The 7,526-nt window shown below is 36.7% G+C and overlaps 1 non-coding gene across 1 annotated transcript; it reads right to left on the bottom strand.

Annotated features, from left to right (window-relative positions):
• Positions 1-3,626: 3,626 nt before the first annotated feature.
• LOC114625750 lies at positions 3,627-3,805 on the bottom strand. Its single transcript, XR_003712124.1, has one exon.
• Between the last annotated feature and the right edge of the window lie 3,721 nt (positions 3,806-7,526).

Here is a 7,526-nt window from a genome sequence, read left to right as displayed (position 1 = left end):
CAGATTCAAGACTTTTAGATTTATCTGGGGACCCATCTGTGAAAACATTGGATTGGAACCCTCCATAAGAACCATACAACAGAAGACAGTGACTCTACCTCTTACAGAATCTATACATATTCAACAGATCAGCAGTGCTTGGTAGGCACCACAAGCCCTTCCTCCATCCATGCCTGAGTGTCAACCATTCGTTCTTGCATAGATTCAGAGCAGAACCTATAGCTTTGGTGTGTTCACAGTTCCAACAGCCATGTGTTAGTAAGAAGACATCATTTCATGTCTCCCTCTTATCACCTCTCTTCACTCTCTTCCACAGTGTCCCCAGATGAAATTAGGGATTAGCACTCAACTGAAAGGCGAAAGGTGGCAAAAAATTTAAGTCAACCAAATGAATTTAGATTGGGACATGTTCTCATTTAGTACTGTTTGGGCTAGATTAAAATACTTAAAGATCAAAATGTATATTCATGTTTTATGAAAATCTATTAAATTATACCAAAAATTGTATAGCAAAATATGTTTGAGCTTATTCTTCAAGATTCTACTTTCATGTAATAAGTCAGTGAAGCATACTAAGGCACCAAATGCAAGTTCCCAGATGAAAGATGAAAATCAAGAGACCTAGAGAAATAACAGGAAGTAAGTTCATACAACATTATTTCAACAAGAGTATATGAGATTGAAACAATATTACATTAAAAATAGGTTTTAATGTTTATATCTAACAAATTGCAACATTTGGAGTTATCAGCAATGAGATAATTGTCCAGTATGTATATGCCTATATTCACATAAACTCAGAAACATTTTTAAATAACGTTAGTCTTTTAAACTAAATCCTTAACTCTACAGGTATTAGTTCTTAATAGAGCGTTAATTTTAAATATTTGCCATATACCATCTCCCCTTGCTATTGGATGCTATCTTTGGATATAGGCAATTTTTTTCACAAAATTACCCTTAATGAAGGCTAAGTTATAGACAATAAAACATGGCTATTCTATACATGGTTAATGAGTTTTGACAAGAACTTGTCTATTCTTTCATTGTCACATTCAAGATAAAAGTAAATAAATGAAACTACAGGTAATCAGGGTTAGGAGTACTGGACAGTGAAAGTATTGCAAGTAGCTGCACTGGGGAAGGAATTTATGGAAGTTCAAATACTTTATCTCATTAAGGGGATAATTATTTCTCCCTTGTCTTTAACAAATCTTCTTTCACATGGGATGGTCTCCTGGCCACCAGGTGATTAATGGAAATCATTCTCTCTCTCTCTCTCTCTCTCTCTCTCTCTCTCTCTCTCTCTCTCTTCCTTCCTCCCTCTTTCCCACCCTCCTTCTCCCTCTCCCTCTCCCTATTCTTCTACCTCTCCTTCCTCTCTCTCTGTGTAGTGTAGTGTAATTTTATGTATTTTATACTCCAAGGCAGTTTATGCTTCCTCCTCTCCTCCCAGTTACCCACCCACCCAATCCCTATCTACTTCCTCTCTGTTTCTTTTCAGAAAAGGGATAGCCTCAATTGATATCAACCATTGATAAGCCAGGGCATGTCAAGTTTCAGTAATACTGGGCACCTCTTCTTTAATGCTAGACAAAATAACCCAGTAGGGAGAAAGGATCCCAGTGGCAGGCAACAGAGTCAGAGACAGTTCATGCTCCTGACGTTAGGAGTACCACATGAAAACTAAGTTTGACAACAGATAGATATGAGTGGATTACATAGGCCAGCCCATCCCAGGCAGGCTCTCTGGTTGGCAGTTCAACCAATGGACCTAGGTTAGTCAATTCCTTAGGTTTTCTTGTTGTATCCTTGACCCCTCTGGCTCCATCAATCCTTCTTTCTCTGCCAAAGGATCCCCAAGCTCTACCTAATGTTTAGCTGTGGGTCTCTGCATCTATTTCCTTCAGTTGCTGGATGAACTCTCTCTGATGTCAATTGGGCTAGATGCCAATCATTTCCAATGCCTAATGATATTTTGCTATACTCATACAGGCAATCTGAATTCTTGCTTAGGCTGTGAGGCTAAGCCCTGCAAGGGAATATAAATAATAGATTGGAATAACTCTTAAGGGAAGACAAAGTAGTATATAATGTCTCAATATCAGATCAGGATATCTTGTCCCCTAAGATCCAAAGAATATTCATTCTTATTTTATTGACAAGGAAGAAGTAATACACACACACACTTTATCTATCTATCTATCTATCTATCTATCTATCTATCTATCTATCTATCTATCTATCAGTCTGTCTCTCCCTCCTTCCTTTCATCTCCCTCCCCCCTCTATCTCTCACTAAATTTATTTCTCTTTCCCTTTACAACTCAACTTCAGCCCTTCCCCTCCTCCTAGTACCCTCTCGCACAAATCCTCCCCCATTCCCCCTTCCCCTTTTGAGAAGGGGAAACTCCCTTCTGGGTGTCAAATTTCCACCTCTCACATACTACCACCATCATCCCACACATCAAGTCAATGAAGGACTAAGGACATCCTCATCCACTGAACATGGCTGTCCATTTAGTGGTAAGGAATCCACAGGCAGACACACAGGCAACAGGCTCAGGAACAGACCCTGCTCCAGTTGTTTGAGGGACTCACATGAAGATTGAGCTGCATATTTGCAGGGGGCCTAGGTCCAGGTTGAGCTCACTCTTAAGTTGGTGATTCAGTCTCTAGGAGCTCCAAAGGGTCCAGGTTAAATGACACTGTTGGTCTTCCTGTGGAGTCGCTGTCCTCTTTGAATCCCTCAATCTTTCTCCCAACCATTCTATTAAACTCTTTGAGCTCCATCTAATGTTTTGGTATCTGTATCTCTTTTCATTGGCTGCTTGGTGGAGCCTCTCAGAGGATAGTTATGCTAGATATCTATCTGAAAGTATAGCAGAGTATCATTAATAGTGTCAGGGATTGGCTCTTGCCCATGGGATGGGTCTCAATTTGGAGCAGTCATTGATTGGCCATTCCCTCAGTCTCTGCTCTATCTTTGTTTCTGCACTTCTTGGAGGCAGGGCACATTTTGGGTCAAAGGCTTTCTAGGTGGGTTGCTGTCCTTATCTTTCCACTGGGAGTCCTTCCCAACTATAAGAAGTGGCCACTTGAGGATTCATATCCCCCGCTGATAGGAATCTCAACTAGAGTCGCCCCCTTAGACATTCTGAGGTCTCTCTCCTGCTTCCCTACATATAATCTTCCCCATCCCACCTTACTCCCCTTCCCATTCCCGCTTCCACACAGCTCCCTCCTTCCATTGATCTCTGATATCTATTTTGTTTCCCCTTCTGAGAAAGATTCAAACATCCACCTTTGTGCCCTTCTTATTATATGGCTTCTTTGGGGTTTATTGATTATAGCATGGTTATCCTGTATTTTATGGATAATATCAACTTATAAGTGAGTTCATACAACGCATGTCATTTTGGGTCTGTGTTACCTCACTCAGGATGGTATTTTCAAGTTCTATCTGTTTTCCTGAGAAATTCCTAATGTCTATGTTTTCAATGGCTGAGTAGTATTCCATTGTGTAGAAGTATGACATTGAAGTAACTTTCTCTTAATGGTTTCCAATGAGGCTGTGTTATCTTTACCTTTTAATATGTTTATTTTTATTATCATTTTTTTCAGTGGTTCTGATTGCAGTATCATACAAGGACATCACACTACTGCTAGGGTTTCACATCTGTTACTGCAAATTCTAACCCTAAGAAATGTTCCCTTGAAAATTTTCTTTAGTCTAAAGGCTGTCCAATAAAAAGCTGCACTGTCCTTTGTCAGCTTTCACCATACAAAAGCTCTCCCAGAATCTTACATGGCAATAGTCCTTTAAGTCTAACAGGGAAGTCTTTTCTTCCCTGTCATGGTGATTCTGCCTGTTCTTCTCTCCTCCCTTGGTCCCTTGCCTGCACAATCTAAATGTCACACTTCTGTTTGCCTGACCAGACATTGACTATAAGGCAATTCTTTATTACCAGTGGAAACCAGCTGTGGGCAGGGACTCTCACATCTGGAAGCAGGTTTTTTGGGAGCTGAGTTAAAACAAAGCATTAGAACCAATTACCAACACAAGTATCTACTTTCAATGGCCTCCAAGCCTACCAATCTCCATAATACTCCTTCCTGAGGTGCTGAATTTTTAAGCCATTTAGGATATGGGTTTAAATTGAGGATAGAGGGGTTTAGGTTCTCTACTTTTGATAAATTTCAGTCTTTCAAAGGCAGTAATGGAGATCCCAGATAAACAGAGTTAGAATATCACAAAATCATGTGAGTGTAGATTTACAGTAAATGAGAAGAGATTCAATTAAAATAGTAGTTGAATATGCAAGATCCAAATATCAATACCATCACTATTAAAATTATAGTAGACCTAACAAATTTCTACCACAAAAATGCTGATTTTTCTTCCCAAATCTGTTCATCAAAAGGAATTGTTGTTTCTGGACTGGAGTTTCAGGCATATTCTAATATATAGATTCCAGGAAGCTGTATAAAGGAGATAAAAATATTACAAGACCAGAAACTAGAGCTACAAACACCGCTGTAATTTCTAACCCCCTGATATGCCTTCTGGTCAAGGACAAGAATTTAGCAAGTCTCTGCCTTAAACTCTTTGAACAGTTTTTATCTCCATTTTGCTTCAACAATAATTGAATCTTACTGTAGTATTTGAGATCATATACATCCTCTTTTCGCCTTCCAAAATTCCTCAGACCATATATCAGCCAAACACAATGTAGAAAATAACACTTATTTTTTAAATCAAGAATAAACAAATAAAATTGTTTCCAGTCACTTGAAATATACTTCATCCTGTTGAGTGGGTTGTGGGTGGCTATTGGGTACCCAGGAACAGAGGAGTTAAATAGTGTTTAAGAGCCTGTTTTGCACAAAGTATGTTCTTGCAGCTCTGTTGATGGTTCTTGAACAATACAAACATATGTAACTACACATTTCTTTCTGGCAATGCCATTTCAAAAGCAAGTGATTCAGAACCTAGATACACAAAAGAAACTGAAAATGAGGTATTTTCTTAACTCTTCCCAAAATCGTGTCAACATCTTTCTATATTGATCTGTCAAGGCTACGTTAACAATAGAAGAACAATTATAACACCCAGTATTGTCCTGTTTTTCAAAGCCTACCCGTCTACTTTAAAATGCATCTGTACTTTGATTAGTAGACTCCTGTCTATGATAAAATAGTTGTAGAAAAATATCATTCCCAAATGTAAATAATGACAGTAAAGTTTCTTTTACATTCACAGGTACAGCATACAGTAGTAGGCAGAGTATACAAAGTAGACCATTGCCCCATGACATCTCCTAAGCATTTACTTGTCTTCCTACAATGTGCTACCCCTAGAAACTCAAAATCATTTACCTTTGATTTTTTTTTTTTACTCCCTCCTGTTACTCACATCTGAATAGTTTTAGGTTCATGGACTTCTGCATTCCTCTTGTTAACCTGACTTACTGAAGCCTAGTCAGAATCCATAGGATATGCAGGTACATTTACCCTCCACTAGAGAAAACATTCCAAAGGGAGACACATTGGCTTCATTCATATTTTTTATATCTTTATATAGAATTATTCAGAAGAAATAAAAAAACATTATTGATTATTTCCTCCTGTGAGGTATTTTTTAAAAAAAAATTCGAAAGGAGTGAGAAAAAAATAACATTGAAACAGAAAAGGAAAAGAATAAGAATTACATCCCATTTCTCATAAGGCATGAGGTCCAGAAGTAAATGGTATAGTTTGTTTTAATGACAGAAGAAATTACTAGCCATACTTAGATCCCTCTTATCAAAATGGGGCATATTTCAAGATCCTCAGGGAAATTCTCCAAACTGTGAATAGCACAGAATCCCATATATGCTATTTTCATTCATTCATATATATACATGCTGTGACAAATGTTTGGTTTATAAATTAATCAAGGTAGAAAATGATCTTTTCAACATAGTTATTAGAAATTGTAGCATCCCTTTTTCCCAATCTGGCTGCTAATTTTTATCTGTTCAGATAAAGGAAGCCTCTTTAGGCTCTTATGTGGCATATTTGACTTCACATTGTCACTGTTACTATACACTATGTCACTAGTGGGTAAAACAAACTATCTTTGAGAAAAAAAGCCTTATGGTACCTTGGAATAGAATCTAATAACTAACTTAGCTAATAAGAAACTAACTGCAAGGTCATATATACAAAATGAATAAACTAGACAAATATTGATCCTCCTCCCAAGCAAGATAGAACACAGCTGTATAAGAATTCATAATGGTACTCAGAAGAGGGTAAATTTAAAAATGAGTGTTGAATTTTCTAAACAATACATTTGAACATTACTTGAGTAGGAGAAATTAAACCCATGGAAAGCAAAACTGTACATAAGATGATAGAGAGATGATGTATTTTTGAGACATTCATATATTAATACATGCATAATTGCATATACATTTATATGCATAATTATATATACTTACAAATTATAATACACAAATGCACATATTAAATCTATAACAGAAAACAAATAAATAAAAGGTGTGTGGATGTCTTTACATTTTTTTATCAAAGCATATTTTATCATGAAACTTGAGTCTTTGTTGTGTCAGAGACCAACGTTGTGTTCTATAATTTTTGGACTTTGTGGATGCTTAGTATTTTCATCCAACAACATAGGAATGTTCAGAGCTACATTAATTACTCAGAAGATAGATTTCAAATTTTCAAAGAAAAGTATTGAATTTCAAAGTTTCATCTTATGAAGTCATGTAAATTATATTCTATAATGACCTACATTTTAAATAACCATCAGATTTTTTTTGTATACTCATTAATCATATTATTGGCACACAAGCTGTAGGCAGTAGAATATCAAAAACAAACTTTGGCAATAATACAGAGAATCCTTCATAAAATACAAATACAATGATGTATCCAAATGCTACGTTAAATAAAATTGGCCTAGAAATTCACACTTTGGTAAGCTAATAAAGTTAGTATCCAGAGGCTCTCATTTCTGTCACAGGAACACTGTGTGTATTCAACATTTGGATTACAGTCATGGCTACTGTTCTGCTATGATCTTAACAAGATGAGGAGTAGAAAACCATGCTTCCTGCCCATCTAGCCACAAGTGAAGAAGAGATGATGACCTAAGCAGAAGGTTCCATGCATAATAGTGACCATAAATGAAAGGTACAGAAGACATTGGAAGGGATGGGGTTACAAGAAAGTAAAAGAATAAAGTTAGTTTTAAAAAGGAATAAAAAGATACTTCCAGTACTGAAGAGGCTGGGGGATGGATCTTTTTTGAGTTTCAGGTCAACTTTGTCAACAAAATCAGTTAAAGATTTGCCAGGGTTATAAAGTGAGACCCAATGGAAAACAAACAAACAAACAAACAAAAATCTGGGAGATAAAAATAACATAAAATGATATTGTTAGATTGGAAAAGGAAAATGCATAATAGTCTGTCCTTTAGATACATAGTGATCCTAATGAAAACATTTGAATAAAATGAAC

Source organism: Grammomys surdaster, unplaced genomic scaffold, assembly GCF_004785775.1.
Source record: "Grammomys surdaster isolate TR1022 unplaced genomic scaffold, NIH_TR_1.0 220, whole genome shotgun sequence".
NCBI classification, from domain to species: Eukaryota; Metazoa; Chordata; class Mammalia; order Rodentia; family Muridae; genus Grammomys; species Grammomys surdaster.
The sequence above is the reverse complement of the archived record's forward strand: the minus strand, read 5'-3'. Positions and strand labels throughout refer to the sequence as shown.